This window comes from Bombina bombina, chromosome 3, assembly GCF_027579735.1.
Source record: "Bombina bombina isolate aBomBom1 chromosome 3, aBomBom1.pri, whole genome shotgun sequence".
NCBI lineage: Eukaryota > Metazoa > Chordata > Amphibia > Anura > Bombinatoridae > Bombina > Bombina bombina.
The window spans coordinates 450,927,078-450,944,824 of NC_069501.1; the positions used below are offsets into that span (position 1 = coordinate 450,927,078).

Consider the following 17,747-nt stretch of genomic DNA (forward strand, 5'->3'; position numbering starts at 1 on the left):
GTGAGGTAATCTTATTTACATAGCATTTCTATGCAGTATTGCATATTGCAGTACTATAATTTTACGGGGGGCTGTTTCATGAAGTGATTATCAACATTACTTTGCAATATATGTGTTGGATTTTTAAAGTCTAATGGCCTGATGGTTAAAAACTCACCAAAACAGGGGGGCAGAGTCAGCCATGTACATGAGCGGTCATGCTTGAAAACAGCTCCGCTACTAATACGGTAAAGTGGTCAGCTCAGGACTGATAGCTACACGGAAATTGATGTCTCTAGGTTGTCTTAATTATTGGAGCCAAAAAATACTTAATCGATGGTCTGGTGAGATCTGTCTACACAGAGTTGGGCATACTTTTCAGACCGCAATCGGAGATGCAGGAGCACAAGTGGTGGCCATATTGCCTGGAATTTTAGGTGTGCAACCTCTTATTTAGACTTTATCCTATTCCGCTCCTACCACATTACGGTTATAATTACAGCTGGAAGACTCGGTGTAACTACCTTGTATACCCAGGTATCATCTTTAAACCTTAGAATATTTTGTGCTCTTGCCCCATACACTAGAATAAAGCTCTAGACAAACACTCCACACCCACCACGGTGCGAAAAAATTATTACCCTTTTGTATAGCCTACTGCAGTGATTGCGGAACATATTCTAATGGAGATCGGGAGTCTCTTGCACTACCATTATGCTACACTGCCTGAGACCTTGCAAACAGCTGTTCATTCCTCCACGCAAGATGTAAAATGTACTATTACGGGCGTGCATGGTGGAGGTGGCAATGCTAAAGGGCCCTGGCAGGTGCCGCTCCCGACTGTGCAAGCACACAGAGATTTGACGACCAGTTGCAAGACACATAGTGGGGTCAGAACGTCATTGGAACCTTTGAGTGTCTGCAATATACAGGAGATGGAATGGGTGACAGACATCTCGGAGCCTCATATGTCAACACCTGAACAGAGATATAAAGCCCCTGAAGAGATCTCATACTGCATACAAAAAACAAGTCTACACCTTGAGGAACAACTGGGTAGTTACAATATTACTTCCTGCTGTAAATGGTTCACTTAATATCCCTGCGGCTGTGGGGAACCCCTACGCTCATATCCAGGACCTAGAAGCACCTATGTTGAGATCTGCTCTACTGCCTTGGTCCATCTGCAATACGCCTTGGGGCCTGTGCAGAGTCCCGAAGACTTCTATAGGTGAGAGGAAACAACTGATGATCTTATCTCCTTGGAGCACTCCACATTGCCACAAAAGAAACTTGGCCACTGTAAATTTGTCCAGCATTACGAACAGAATAGAAGTGGGGTAGGCTCATATGGTTACCCATTAAAATGGCTCATTGCTACTGGCCTTCGTTAACCTCAAAGTTTTAGACATTATGGGGACTCTGGCTCTACTATCCTTTGTTTTCAGCCGATGGTTTATGGTTAGGATACGTTTAATATTGAAATATGTTTTATATAGTTACATGTTTATATGCCATTTGAGTTAGTCATTTAGGTTGTGTTCCTTATAAGTTGCCTTATCTATGATGATAGCTGGTTCGATACCTTGAGGGAGTGCCATGTGGCTCCGCATATTTCAATTACATTTATTAGAGCAATACTGGCTTCTTGTACTGTGATTGGTATATCAGCTAGCATTATTCATATTGGCTAGTCCTAAATAAGATATGTACAAATCGCTTGTTTTCACATAGAGCTATACATAAACAGATGATACAATGTGGTAGACACTTGAATTCATTATAATCTCTAAACTTTGCCCAATTTGTTCTCCCTACCCCTGTAACTATACTTCAGACAGTAAGCTATTAAGACGGATATTTGCTATGGGATAACAAATAGTTCTCCTATTGGGAGCTTCCCAGCCCCTAATACAAGCTGGATGTCGTAATCCCTATGTTACTGAGCTCTGCTACTGAGCGCCTGACTCCTATCTTCTCCCCCCCCCCCCCCCCACCAAATTATAGTTCTCTGGTATTCCTTGATTGTACCCAGAGACTTGAGTTGCAGTTTATCTTGCAAATACAATCCACAATTTACTATAATTTGTGATGCCGGTATATTACATTATCAAAACTATTCCTGCTATTGTTTATTATGTGATATACCACTGAGAATTTGCTTACCTTTGATATATCTTCCATTTCTTATTGGGATGCTACTGTAACCTATAATTTTATAACTATAGCATATTTAGTTTTTCTATTGTACAGTATAGCCTTACCATTGTAACAACTATTTTTATACTCATAAGAACCTTCAGCTAACTATAATTACTTTTGATTTAAGTCTGTTGTTTAAGCAATTTAAAATGACTTAAAGGGACACTGAACCCAATTTTTTTCTTTTGTAATTCAGAAAGAGCATGCAATTTTAAGCAACTTTCTAATTTACTCCTATTATCAATTTTTCTTCGTTCTCTTGCTATCATTATTTGAAAAAGAAGGCATCTAAGCTTTTTTTTGGTTTCAGTACTCGGGACAGCACTTTTTTATTGGTGGATGAATTTATCCACCAATCAGCAAGGACAACCCAGGTTGTTCACCAAAAATGGGCCGGCATCTAAACTTACATTCTTGCATTTCAAATAAAGATACCAAGAGAATGAAGAACATTTGATAATAGGAGTAAATTAGAAAGTTGCTTAAAATTTCAAGCTCAATCTGAATCATGAAAGAAAAATTTTGGGTACAGTGTCCCTTTAAGGTCTCAATTAGCTGTTACCATTTGACTGTTGAAGGGTTCTATAGCATAAACCTAATTTTCTCTCTTTCTCTCATTATATATATCTTTAATTAATACTGACTGTTGATAGATCAGGAAGAAAAACTATAAACACATGTGTGAATTTGGTTTTCAAGCTATTTTTAGTTCTAGAGCTTAAAGGGACACTGAACCCAAATTTTCTTTCTTTCGTGATTCAGATAGAGCATGCAATTTTAAGCAACTTTCTAATTTTCTCCTATTATCAAATTTTCTTCATTCTCTTGCTATCTTTATTTGATATATGTATTCAATAACATTAATATTGACCTCCTGATAGATTATTTATATTTGGTCCTGACTCATAGAGAATACATTTGCGTCTTTAAAGTTTCACCATTTTTTAAAATAAATATTTGAATATATACTTTAATAATGGTTAAGTTTTAAATCCCCTTTCATAGAGGAGATATTTGTCAAATATTGAAAGACTAAATGAGTGCTAACAATGGTATTTTTTTTCCTTTCAGTTCTTTACAGAATTAATTTAGTTGTCTTGAAAGAAAGTAGTGCTATTGGCATATTTGGTCATTTTTTTAATGCATGTATCTTCTTCCCAAATGAAAGGGCAGTATACACGAGACGCCTAGTTTTTGGGGTAAAAAGTGTATTTAGAAAATTCCACCAGGGAAATAGGACTGGCAAGCATTCTTAAAGGGATAGGAAAGTCAAAATTATACTTGTATGATTCAGACAGAGCATGTCGTTTTAAGACACTTTTAAATTCACTTCTATTTTCAAATGTACTTTATTTGAAAATAGAAGTGAATTTCAAAGTAATATTTAAAAGAAAAAAATAATATGTACATATCCTACACTACTGAAAGCAAGCTGGCGATTGGTGACTACACACATTTGTCTCTTGTCATTGGCTGACTAGATATGCTCAGCTAGCTGTCAGTGGTGCATTGTTGCTCCTTCAGCAAAGGATACCAAGAGAATGAAGAAAATTTGATAAAAAGAAGTAAATTGGAAAGTTGTATAAAATTGTAGACTCTATACAAATAAAGAAAGAAAGAATTTGGGGTTTCATATCTCACCAGCCCAGAGCTCTTTATAGAATCGAGCCCTCAGTGACTTTATTTTGTATTGTTTATGGCTTTGTTTTTATATTTGTATTTAAAAATACAATATACATACTTGAATACTGTGTTTACCTGACAGCATAAAAACTGATGTGCATTTAATTTAGAGCTTATTGGATTCTAATACACGTGAGCAGAAACTCAACAATCATATATTCCTTATTGCTATTTTATGGGATTAAAACTATTGCACTATAGGCCCCAATATTCCAGTTTCATGCAAAAATAGGATTGCCATTCATTCTTCAAAATTGTGGGACTCATTCAGTTTATTCATAATCCTATGCTATTTTTAGGCATTAAAGGGACATGAAACCCAAAAATGTCCTTTCATGATTCAGACAGAACATGTGATTTAAAAAAAACTTTTTCATCTGCTTCTATTATCTAAATGGCTTAAAGGGACATAATACTCTTATGCTAAATCACTTGAAACTGATGCAGTATAACTGTAAAAAGCTGACAAGAAAATATCACCTGAGAATCTCTATGTAAAAAAGGAAGATATTTTACCTCGCAATCTCCTCCGCTCACCAGAGTAAGTTTTGTGTAAAAAGTTATACTTTAGCTGCTGCTCAGCTGCAGGTAAAAAAAATAATGAAGAAATGAACAGCAGCCAATCAGCATCAACAGCGCTGAGGTCATGAACTCTTTTACTGTGATCTCATGAGATTTGACTTAACTCTCATGAGACTTCATAGTAAACTTCCTTACACTGAATAGGGAAATAAGATGAGTGTGCACGAAAGCTCACTCCCTTGCCTGTCCTGGGACAGACATACTGATTTGCTGCTTAGAAGTCCTTTACAATGGGATGTGGCTACTGAGGATCTTTTGAGATAAAATATCTTTCTTTTTTACATAGAGATGTTCAGGTGATATTTTATAGTCCGCTTTTTACAGCTATACTGCATCACTTTCAAGTGATTAAACATTTGGGTATTATGGCCCTTTAATTATCTTGGTATTCTTAATATAAAAGCATATCTAGGTAGGCTCAGGGGCAACAATGCATTACTGGGAGCTAGTTTAATTGGTGGCAGCACAAATATACCTCTTTTTTCATTGGATCACCAGATGTCTTCAGCTAGCTCCCTGTAGAGCATAGATGCTCCTTCAAAAATGTATAATAAGAGAATGAAGCAAATTGGATAAAAGAAGTAAGTTGGAGAGTTGATAAAATCACATGCCCTATTTGAATCATGAAAAATAATAAACAGAAAATGGTGGGTTTCATGTCCCTTTAAATATTATATTACCAATATACTCAGATTGGGTCTTCATTTATATATTTTGTACTATAAAAAAATTAGCCATACACATAAAATAGTTTTGAATTCACCATGCCAAAACTCATTAAAGGTACATACAACTATTTGTTCAATAGAAATATATTAAAAAAACAACACAGATTTCAGAGTTAAATTATTGACAAATGTAACTCAAATTATATTGAAACATTTTTATTATGCCTAATTAACTGTGATTTTCAAAAACAGAATTTATGTTTACCTGATAAATTTCTTTCTCCAACGGTGTGTCCGGTCCACGGCGTCATCCTTACTTGTGGGATATTCTCTTCCCCAACAGGAAATGGCAAAGAGCCCAGCAAAGCTGGTCACATGATCCCTCCTAGGCTCCGCCTACCCCAGTCATTCGACCGACGTTAAGGAGGAATATTTGCATAGGAGAAACCATATGGTACCGTGGTGACTGTAGTTAAAGAAAATAAATTATCAAACCTGATGAAAAAACCAGGGCGGGCCGTGGACCGGACACACCGTTGGAGAAAGAAATTTATCAGGTAAACATAAATTCTGTTTTCTCCAACATAGGTGTGTCCGGTCCACGGCGTCATCCTTACTTGTGGGAACCAATACCAAAGCTTTAGGACACGGATGAAGGGAGGGAGCAAATCAGGTCACCTAAATGGAAGGCACCACGGCTTGCAAAACCTTTCTCCCAAAAATAGCCTCAGAAGAAGCAAAAAACTCTAAGCCATCTCCGTGGAGATGTTGCCTGTACAACGGCAAAGAGAATGACTGGGGTAGGCGGAGCCTAGGAGGGATCATGTGACCAGCTTTGCTGGGCTCTTTGCCATTTCCTGTTGGGGAAGAGAATATCCCACAAGTAAGGATGACGCCGTGGACCGGACACACCTATGTTGGAGAAAAGTGCTTTAAAGTAAAAGGTCAACTTTGAAGAATGAAAGCCCGTTTTTTAAAAATACCATTAAAAACAGGGACACTTTCATTCAAAGTTTATAAAGCAGCCATTTTGTTTAAAAACTTACCTTTCTCCTCTTCACAGCCGGAGCAGCTTCCCCTGCACGGAGATCCTCTCTTCATACGTCAGCTTACGCCCCCCTAGAGCAAACATTGCCTGAGGCCATGCCATGATTGGAGGAAGCCAGATTCTTCATAGCCGACGTAAGAAGAGAGGTATTGCTGGTGGGGGAAGCTGCTCCGGCTGTGAAGAGGAGAGAGCTAAGTTTTTAAACAAAATGGCTGCTTTGTAAACTTTGATGAATGAATGAAAGTGCCCCTGTTTTTAATAGTATTTTAAAAAACCGGGCTTATATTAATTAAAGTTGAGCTTCCCTTTAAACATCCATTTAAGATGCATAGAGAGTCCGGTCTCATAACCTTGGGATGCATCTTACATGACCTTCACATGTGCCTAGAAGACCTAAATCAACACCTTGCTAATCCCTTCCAGATGTGTCTTTAACATATGGCTGCTCCAGATGCTCTATTCTTATGTGGACATTTTAAAGCTTAAAGGGCTATGAAACCCCAAATGCTTCTTTCATGATTCAGATAAAGCATACAACTTGCTAATTTGCTTTTATTATTAATTGTTTTCATTCTCTTGGTATCTTTTGTTGAAAAGCAGTGTCTAGAGTACTATATGGCAACAGTATTGCAAAAATGTTATCCATTTGAGTACTAGATGGCAGCAATATTTTCTGCCATGTAGTGCTCCAGATGCATACCTATGTATCTCTTTAACAAAGAACACCAAGGGAACAAAGTACATTTGATAATAGAAATCAATTGGAAATATTTTTTAAAATTGTATGTTCTTTCTAAATCACAAAATAACATTTTTGGGTTTCATATCCCTTTAGCAAATGACATAAATTTAAAAAAAGAAAAAGAAAATAGAAATATTTACGTAGTTTACAAACACGGCAAACATCTTCAATGGCTATAGTTGCTCATCTCAAGACAGTTGAGCAACAACATTGTGCTAAGGATTAAAGGGACATGAAACCCAGATAAAGCAAAGACATTTAAACAACTTTCAAATTACTTCTTTTATTAAATTTCTTTGGGGTTTTTTGTGTTAAAAAAGCATTACTGAGAGGTAGGCGCTTGCGCAGCAAAGCATTAATGAGAGGTAGGCGCTTGGGCAGCAAAGCATTACTGAGAGGTAGGCGCTTGGGCAGCAAAGCATTAATGAGAGGTAGGCGCTTGGGCAGCAAAGCATTACTGAGAGGTAGGCGCTTGGGCAGCAAAGCATTAATGAGAGGTAGGCGCTTGGGCAGCAAAGCATTACTGAGAGGTAGGCGCTTGGGCAGCAAAGCATTACTGAGAGGTAGGCGCTTGGGCAGCAAAGCATTACTGAGAGGTAGGCACTTGGGCAGCAAAGCATTACTGAGAGGTAGGCGCTTGGGCAGCAAAGCATTACTGAGAGGTAGGCGCTTGGGCAGCAAAGCATTACTGAGAGGTAGGCACTTGGGCAGCAAAGCATTACTGAGAGGTAGGCGCTTGGGCAGCAAAGCATTACTGAGAGGTAGGCGCTTGGGCAGCAAAGCATTACTGAGAGGTAGGCGCTTGGGCAGCAAAGCATTAATGAGAGGTAGCTGTTGATTGTTGGTTGCACATAGTCTCCTTTTATCTTTGTCTCTGGAGCTGATTTAATGGCCTTTTGTAGGAGTTAAACACATAGTTAAATGCAAGTAACAGTGCAATAATACAATGTTCTAAAAAAAGAGCATTTTATTTGTGCACTTTCATGTGTTAGCATTTCATTGCTGCAGGTTTGCATTGCTGCTTATTCAGCAAAGGTTACCAAAAGAATAAAGCAAATTTGATCATAGAAGTACATTGAAAAGTTGCTTAACGTTGTATGATCTATCTGAACCATGAAAGAAAAAACGTGGGTTTCATGTCCCTTTAATTGACACAAAACACTATCGGCGAGATTACGAGTCTTGCGTTAGCCTTAAAAAGCAGCGTTGAGAGGTCCCAACGCTGCTTTTTAATGCTCGCTGGTATTACGAGTCTGGCAGGTACAGGTGTACCGCTCACTTTTCTTTCACAACTCGAGCTTACCGCAAATCCCCTTACATAAATTGCGTATCCTACCTTTTCAATGGGACTTGCCTAACGCCGGTATTACGAGTCTTGGAAGAAGTGAGCGGTAGACCCTCTCCTGTCAAGACTCCTATCGCATTTAAAAGTCAGTAGTTAAGAGTTTTATGGGCTAACGCCGTAACATAAAACTCTTAACTAAAGTGCTAAAAAGTACACTAACACCCATAAACGACCTATTAACCCCTAAACCGAGCCCCCCCCCCCCCCCCATCGGAAACACTTAAAGTTTTTAACCCCTAATCTGCCGACCGGACATCACCGCCACTTTAATAAATATATTAACCCCTAAACCGCCGCATTCCCGCCTTGCAAACACTAGTTACATTTTATTAACCACTAATCTGCCGTCCCTAACATTGCCGACACCTACCTACATTTATTAACCCCTAATCTGTCGCCCCCAACGTCGCCGCTACTTTATTAAATTTATTAACCCCTAAACCTAAGTCTAACCCTAACCCTAACCCCCTCTAACTTAAATATAATTTAAATAAAACAAAATAAAATTACTATCATTAACTAATTTCTTATTTAAAACTAAATACTTACCTATAAAATAAACCCTAAGCTAGCTACAATATAACTAATAGTTACATTTGTAGCTAGTTTAAGATTTGTTTTTATTTTACAGGCAACTTTGTATTTATTTTAACTTGGTACAATAGTTATTAAATAGTTATTAACTATTTAATAGCTACCTTGTTAAAATAAGTACACATTTACCTGTAAAATAAATCCTAACCTAAGTTACAATTACACCTAACACTACACTATCATTAAATAAATTAACTAAATTACCTACAATTAATTACAATTAAATTAAAATAAACTAAAGTACGAAAAAAAACCCCACTAAATTACAGAAAAAAATAAAATAATTACAAGAATTTTAAACTAATTACACCTAATCTAATCCCCCTAATAAAATAAAAAAGCCCCCCAAAATAATAAAATCACTACCCTATACTAAGTTACAAATAGCCTTTTAAAGGGCCTTTTGCGGGCCATTGCCCCAAAGTAATCAGCTCTTTTACCTGTAAAAAAAATACAATACCCCTCCAACATTAAAACCCACCACCCACACACCCAACCCTACTCTAAAACCCACCCAATCCCCCCTTAATAAAATCTAACACTACCCCCTTGAAAATCACCCTACCGTGAGATATCTTCACCCAGCCGGGTACAAGTGGTCCTCCAGAGGGGAAGAAGTCTTCATCCGATCCGGGCAGAAGAGGACCTCCAGATGGGCAGAAGTCTTCATCCAGGCGGCATCTTCTATCTTCATCCATTCGGAGCGGAGCGGGTCCATCTTGAAGCCAGCCGACGCGGAGCATCCATCCAGACCGACGACTACATGACGAATGACGGTTCCTTTGAATGACGTCATCCAAGATGGCGTCCCTTGAATTCCGATTGGCTGATAGGATTCTATCAGCCAATCGGAATTAAGGTAGGAAAAATTCTATTGGCTGATGCAATCAGCCAGTAGGATTGAAGTTCAATCCTATTGGCTGATCCAATCAGCCAATAGGATTAAGCTTGCATTCTATTGGCTGTTCCAATCAGCCAATAGAATGCAAGCTCAATCCTATTGGCTGATTGGATCAGCCAATAGGATTTTCCTACCTTAATTCCGATTGGCTGATAGAATCCTATCAGCCAATTGGAATTCAAGGGACGCAATCTTGGATGACGTCATTTGAAGGAACCGTCATTCGTCTTGTAGTCGTCGGTCTGGATGGATGCTCCGCGTCGGCTGGCTTCAAGATGGACCCGCTCCGGATGGATGAAGATAGAAGATGCCGCCTGGATGAAGACTTCTGCCCGTCTGGAGATCCTCATCTGCCCGGATCGGATGCAGACTTCTGCCCCTCTGGAGGACCACTTGTGCCCGGCTGGGTGAAGACGTCTCACGGTAGGGTGATCTTCAAGGGGTTAGTGTTAGGTTTTATTAAGGGGGGACTGGGTGGGTTTTAGAGTAGGGTTGGGTGTGTGGGTGGTGGGTTTTAATGTTGGGGGGATATTGTATTTTTTTTTTACAGGTAAAAGAGCTGATTACTTTGGGGCAATGCCCCGCAAAAAACCCTTTTAAGGGCTATTTGTAATTTAGTATAGGGTAGGGATTTTTATTATTTTGGGGGCTTTTTATTTTATTAGGGGGATTAGATTAGGTGTAATTAGTTTAAAATTTTTGTAATTATTTTATTTTTTTCTGTAATTTAGTGTTTGTTTTTTCGTACTTTAGTTTATTTAATTTAATTGTAATTAATTGTAGGTAATTTAGTTATTTTATTTAATGATAGTGTAGTGTTAGGTGTAATTGTAACTTAGGTTAGGATTTATTTTACAGGTAAATTTGAATTTATTTTAACTAGGTAGCTATTAAATAGTTAATAACTATTTAATAACTATTGTACCCAGTTAAAATAAATACAAAGTTGCCTGTAAAATAAAAATAAATCCTAAACTAGCTACAAATGTAACTATTAGTTATACTGTAGCTAGCTTAGGGTTTATTTTATAGATAAGTATTTAGTTTTAAATAAGAATAATTTAGTTAATAATAGTAATTTTATTTAGATTATTTAAAATTATATTTAAGTTGGGGGGGGGGTGTTAGGGTTAGACTTAGATTTAGGGGTTAATAACTTTATTATAGTGGCGGCGACGTTGGCGGCGGCAGATTAGGGGTTAATTAGTGTAGCTAGGTGGCGGCGACATTGGGGGCGGCAGAGTAGGGGTTAATAAATAAAAAGTAGGTGTCAGCGATGTTGGGGGCAGCAGATTAGGGGTTCATAGGGATAATGTAGGTGGAAGCGGTGTCCGGAGCGGCAGATTAGGGGTTAATAATATAATGTAGGTGTCAGCAATGTCAGGGGCGGCAGATTAGGGGTTAATGAGTGTAAGATTAGGGGTGTTTAGACTCGGGGTTCATGTTAGGGTGTTAGGTGTAGACATAACTTTTATTTCCCAATAGGAATCAATGGGGCTACATTAGAAGCTGAACGCTGCTTTTTTGCAGGTGTTAGGGTTTTTTTCAGCCGATTCTGCCCCATTGATTCCTATGGGGAAAGCCAGCTCACCGCTACCGTAAGCAACGCTGGTATTGAGGTGAGATGTGGAGCTAAATTTTGCTCTACGCTCACCTTTTTGCGGCTAACGCTGGTTTAAAAAAACCTGTAATACCAGCGTTGTCTTAAGTGACCGGTGAAAAAAAATGCTCGTTAGCAACGCACCCCTGTTACCGCAAAACTCGTAATCTCGGTGTATCTGCGGAAAAATGGTGTCTGAATCCTGATCCTTTAGTCACACAAGCCATATGTGTATATGACGCTGAAGCAGTGATAACTTTTACTAGAAGTATTTTTGCTAATGGAAATATGTTACACAAGTGCTTCTATTTAAAACTGAAATGCCCTTTAATTAATTTTCAGAGGTTAAACTTAAACACTATCAGCTAGATTACGAGTTTTGAGCGCTATAGGGATTTTAACGACCGCCACAAAAGCGGCATTATTTGACCTCCCTATAGCGCTGGTATTACGAGTTTTAAAAAAGCAGGCTTGTGCGGGCGAAATGGTTGCGTTGCACTCCATACCGCATCGAAAACAAGCGCTGCTTTGACGTGCTCGTGCACGATTTCCCCATAGACATCAATGGGGAGAGCCAACAAAAAAAAGCCTAACACCTGCGATTGTGGAAACAAAAGCTCCGTAACGCAACCCCATTGATGTCTATGGGGAAATAAAAAGTTACGTTTAAACCTAACACCCTAACATAAACCCGAGTCTAAACACCCCTAATCTGCTACCCCCGACACCACCGCCACCTACATACAGTTATTAACCCCTAATCTGCCGACCTCGATATCATTGTCACCTACATACAGTTATTAACCCCTAATCTGCTACCCTTAACATCGCCGCCACCTACATAAAACTATTAACCCCTAATCTACTAAAGTTATTAACCCCTAAACTTCTGGCCTCCCACATCACTACCACTAAATAAATCCATTAACCCCTAAACCTAACCCTAACCTAACCCTAACGTAACCCTAAGCCTAACACCCCCTAACGTCAACATAATTAAAATACAGCTAAACTAAAGTTACAATTATTAACTAAATAATTCCTATTTTAAACTAAATACAAACTTACCTGTGAAATAAAACCTAAGCTAGCTACAATAGTTATATTGTAGCTAGCTTAGGTTTTATTTTTATTTCACAGGTAAGATTGTATTTATTTTAACTAGGTAGACTAGTTAGTAAATAGTTAATAACTATTTACTAACTACATAGTTAAAATAAATACAAACTTACCTGTGAAATAAAACCTAACCTGCCTTACACTAAAACCTAACATTACAAAAAATAATAAACACTAAAATTACTAAAAATAAAAATAACTAAATTACATAAAAAACAAACACTAAATTACAAAAAATAAGAAACAAATGATCAAAAATAAAAAAGAATTACACCTAATCTAATAGCCCTATCAAAATAAAAAGCCCCCCCCAAAATAAAAAAAACCTAGCCTATAATAAACTACCAATGGCCCTTAAAAGGGCCTTTTGTGGGGCATTGCCCCAAAGATAACAGCTTTTACCTGTAAAAAAAATACAAACACCCCCCCAACAGTAAAACCCACCACACCCACAACCAACCCGCCCAAATAAAATAACTATCTAAAAAAACCTAAGCTACCCATTGCCCTGAAAAGGGCATTTGTATGGGCATTCAGCTCTTTTACATGCGCAGACCCTAAACTAAAAATAAAACCCACCCAAAAAACCCTTAAAAAAAAAACTAACACTAACCCCCGAGGATCCATCCAGCCGGCAAAGTCCTCATCCAGGCGGCAAGAAGTCTTCATCCCGGCGGCCTCTTCCATCTTCAGCCAGCCAGCGAAGTCCTCATCCAGACGGCATCTTCCAACTCCGCCGTACACTGGAACTAATGCAAGTGACGTCATCCAAGAAATTTTCAATCAGCCAATAGGATTAGAGCTGCTAAAATCCTATTGGCTGTTCCAATCAGCCAATAGGATGAGAGCTCAATCCAATTGGCTGAATGGAACAGCCAATAGGATTTTAGCAGCTGTAATCTTATTGGATGATTGGAACAGCCAATAGGATTTTAGCAGCTCTAATCCTATTGGCTGATTGAAATCTTTCAGCCAATAGGAATGCAAGGGGCACCATCTTGGATGACGTCACTTGCATTGAAGTTCCAGTTTACGGCGGAGACCGTATGAAGAGGATGCTCCGCTCCGGATGTATTCAGGATGGACCCGCTCCGTACCGGATAGATGAAGATAGAAGATGCCGTCTGGATGAAGACTTCTTGCCACCTGGAAGAGGACTTCGCCGGCTGGATGAAGATCCAAGAGGCCGCCTTGATGAAGACTTCTTGCTGCATAGATGATGACTTCGCCGGCTAATGGAAATATGTTACACAAGTGCATGGTTTTTTAGATTGGTTGTGGGGGTGGTGTGTTTTACTGTTGGGGGGGGGGGGTTGTATTTTTTTTGTTTTACAGGTAAAAGAGCTGTTATCTTTGGGGCAATGCCCCACAAAAGGTCCTTTTAAGGGCCATTGGTAGTTTATTGTAGGCTACGGGTTTTTTTTATTTGGGGGGGGCTTTTTTTATTTTGATAGGGCTATTAGATTAGGTGTAATTCTTTTTTTATTTTTGATCATTTGTGTCTTATTTTTCGTAATTTAGTGTTTGTGTTTTTTTTTAATTTAGTTATTTTATTTTTGTAATTAGATACTTTTTGTAATATTTAGAGTAGTGTTAGGATTTTTTAATGTGTAGTTTAGTTTAATTGGTAGTTAGTTTAATTGTAGTTTAATTGTTAGTTTAAAATTAATTTATTTAATTTGACAGGTAAGTTTTAATTTAATTTAAGATAGGGAAATTGTAATTTTAATATAAAGTTAGGGGGGCATTAGGTTTAGGGGTTAATAGTTTATTTTAGTATATTTCATTGTGGGGGCTTTCGGTTTAGGGGTTAATAGTTTATTTTAGTATATCTCGTTGTGGGGGGCTTGCGGTTTAGGGGTTAATAGGTTTATTACAGTGGCAGTATGGGCGGACGGCAGATTAGGGGTTAATTATATTTAAATAGTGTTTGCGATGCGGGAGGGCAGCGCTTTAGGGGTTAATAGGTTTATTATAGTGGCGGCGCTGTCCGGAGCGGCAGATTAGGGGTCAATAAATTTATTATAGTGTTTGCAATGCGGGAGGGCCTTGGTTTAGGGGTTAATAGGTAGTTTATGGGTGTTAATGTACTTTTTAACACTTTAGTTATGAGTTTTATAGCTTTGTAATGTAAAACTCATAATTATTTTCTTTAGATGGCGGTACGGATCTTGTGGTTATAGAGTGTACCGCTCACTTTTTTGGCCTCCCAGGCAAACTTGTAATACCGGCGCTATGGGAGTCCCATTGAATTTTTAAAAGTGCGGTACTGACGTTGCGTGACAGGCTAAAAGGTGTGCGGTATACCTATACCGACAAGACTTGTAATAGCAGCGTTAAGGAAAATGAAGCGTTATGGGCCATAATGCTGCTTTTTCACTCATAACGCCAAACTCGTAATCTAGCTGTTTATTCCTTAATAATAATTCAGTTTCAGGTGTTTCGGCCACACCTATTGCTAACATGTATATAAAATCCAGCACATATCTACAAAATCTTTATAGACAAACATTGGCAGTACAAAACCAGCCCAGCCAAGACATGGGAGATCACACAAACTCACAGAGCGGGTTGCAAAGTGATGACACCTGTAAAAATCACCTGCCATCTGTTTCATCACTCAATACAGAGTTTCAATTCTGCCTCTGGAAACAACATTAGCACTTCAGTTTGGACTAGACCCCCTAGTTTTAGTGAAGGGTCAACTTAACCCTTTGAGTGCTAAGCACTTTCCCATCTGCGTGCTAAGCTGATTTGAGTTTTTTTTTATTTTTTAAAATATATATTTTTTAAACTTTTTTTTTCAGATCCCCAAGCCGGGGTAGGAGTGGGGTGGGAGCCCCCAGATCTCCCTCAAGGTGGGAGAGTGCTAGCGACGGCTCTGAGCCGTCGTTAGCACCTGACTGAGACAATTTGCAACGACTCAGAGCCGTCGTTAGCACTCAAGGGGTTGGGATAGTAAACACCAAAAATGTTATTGTTTAAAAAGATAGAAAATCCCTTTATTTACCATTCCCCAGTTTTGCATACACTGTTATAGAAATATACTTTTTACCTCTGTAATTACCTTGTATCTAAGCTTCTGCTGACTGCCTCCCTATCTCAGAACTTTTGACAGACTTGCATTTCAGGCAATTAGTGCTGATTCTTAAATAACATTACGCGCGTGAGCACAATTTTATTTATATGAAACACATGAAGTAACTCCCTCTAGCTGTGAAAACTGTCAAATGCATTTAGAGAAGAGGTGGCCTTCAAGGGCTTAGAAATTAGCATATGAGCCTACCAAGGTTTAGCTTTCAACTAAGAATACCAAGAGAACAAAGCAAATTTGATAATAAAAGTAAATAAGAAAGTTGTTTAAAATTGCATGCCCTATCTGAATCTTAAAAGTTTAATTTGGACTTTACTATCCTTTTAATGCTACAGGATACAAAGACATTTTAGACAATTGGGTGCTTCCAACTTTGACACAGCAGCTTGGGGAAGGCCCTTTACTTTTTCAGCATGACTGTGCCGCTGTGCACAAAGCAACGACCATAAAGGCATGGTTTTACAAGTTTGGTTTAAGTGGCCTGCACAGAGCCCTGACATCAACCCCATAGAATATCTTTGGGATGGATTGGATTGCTCATTACAAGCCAGACCTCATTCAGCATCAGTGTCTGACCTCACAAATGCTCTTTTTTGCTCAATGGGTACAAATTCCTAAAGACACACTCCAAAATCTAGAAAAATGGTGGCTGTTATAGTGAAAAGTCAGGGGGTCAATTCCATATTGATGCCCATAGCTTTCCAATAGGATGTTCAAAATATAGGTGTGATGGTTAGTGTCCACATACTTTTGGACATGAGGGGGTCTATTTACATTTGCCGGGCGGACATAATTCGCTGTAGCGAATCATGTCTGCCCGGCATTGCTAAATGCCGACAGCATACGCTGTTGGCATTTAATATTGCAAAAAATGTTCACAATAAACGCTTCTGCAATGCCGCCCCCTGCATATGGTAAATCCGGCCCATAGTATAGTTATATGCAAGCAACAGAGCAATCATAAAATGCTCAAACATAGTAGCATATTTTCTTCTTGCACTTTTATGTCCCATTAAAGGGACTCTGTATTTGTAGTAAAATATGCTTAAAGGATCAATATAGTGATAAAATTACAGGCGCTAAGGATTGGTAGCTATAATCAGCATGGGCATGTCAATCACTTTATCATTTATACTGACATTTAGTGCAACAGCACCAGTTGTTTGAGATGACCCACTATCACGTTGATGCTAGAGAATATGGGGCTGTGTGCCCCCACAAATATGTCTTACCCAGAGCACTGCAAACACCAAGCGCCCGATTCACTAAACCTCTCTAGTCTGTGGGATTGTTCAAAAGTAAATGTTTACCTTGAGATGAGTTCACTAATGTGCTTTATGTTAATAAGAGACACTTACTTTATAATTTAATACAAGCGTATTGCAAAAAAATATTTGTATACAACATTGAAATGCACTAACGTGTATTTAAATTTTGTTTTAAATGCCCATTTTTTGGTCTCTCAATTCATGAGCTTTTCTAGATCATAAGTCTCAGTGGCAGGGGCTCAGCATCTAATCTCTCACTTGTGTTTTTAACTCTTATTTGTTTTCTTAGCACAGAGATTAAACTGATTCCAAAACAAAGCTCATGGTTAAGGCATGACGGTGACGTGATGGAAGGAACGGGCAGCCAGGTCTGGGAGAGCAGCAGACTCAGCGGTCTCACAGGGTGTGAGGGTTAAAGGTGTAGCGTTCAGCACTCTGATGTCTGATCTCACTGCAATAACATACAGCATTAATTCACACCTATCTGTAACATCTGCAAACTGTCAAGTCTATTTATACAAAGGCCAAATACAGTGAGACCATTGCCATAATATGTATTCATGAGGTCATTTTATTTGTTCTCCATGAGTTCTACCTTTTATACACAGGGCATATAGTGTAAGTCTTTTATAGGGACGTTACACCCAACAATAATTATATTGTGCATACCAAATATATATATATAAAACATGGAAAGGAACTGCACTCCAAGACCGGACCAGGTACACATCTTGTGACTCAGCAACATCCAGCCCTGGGTGCTAAATAGCACTCCAAAAAAGCTGTGATGTCACCAGAGCCACAGGCAGTTAACCCCAGTCGGGAATGGGTGCAAGAACCAAGGGGGATTACAAACAAAAAGTAATACAACACATAGAAACACCCAGCCACACCATCATGCGAGCTCACAAAGCCAAACAGA

The 17,747-nt window shown here is 38.6% G+C and overlaps 1 protein-coding gene across 1 annotated transcript in view; it reads right to left on the bottom strand.

Annotated features, from left to right (window-relative positions):
- The window catches only part of CD34 (CD34 molecule), a 136,276-nt gene that overhangs the window by 74,515 nt on the left and 44,014 nt on the right, over positions 1-17,747 (bottom strand). The window lies entirely within an intron of this gene.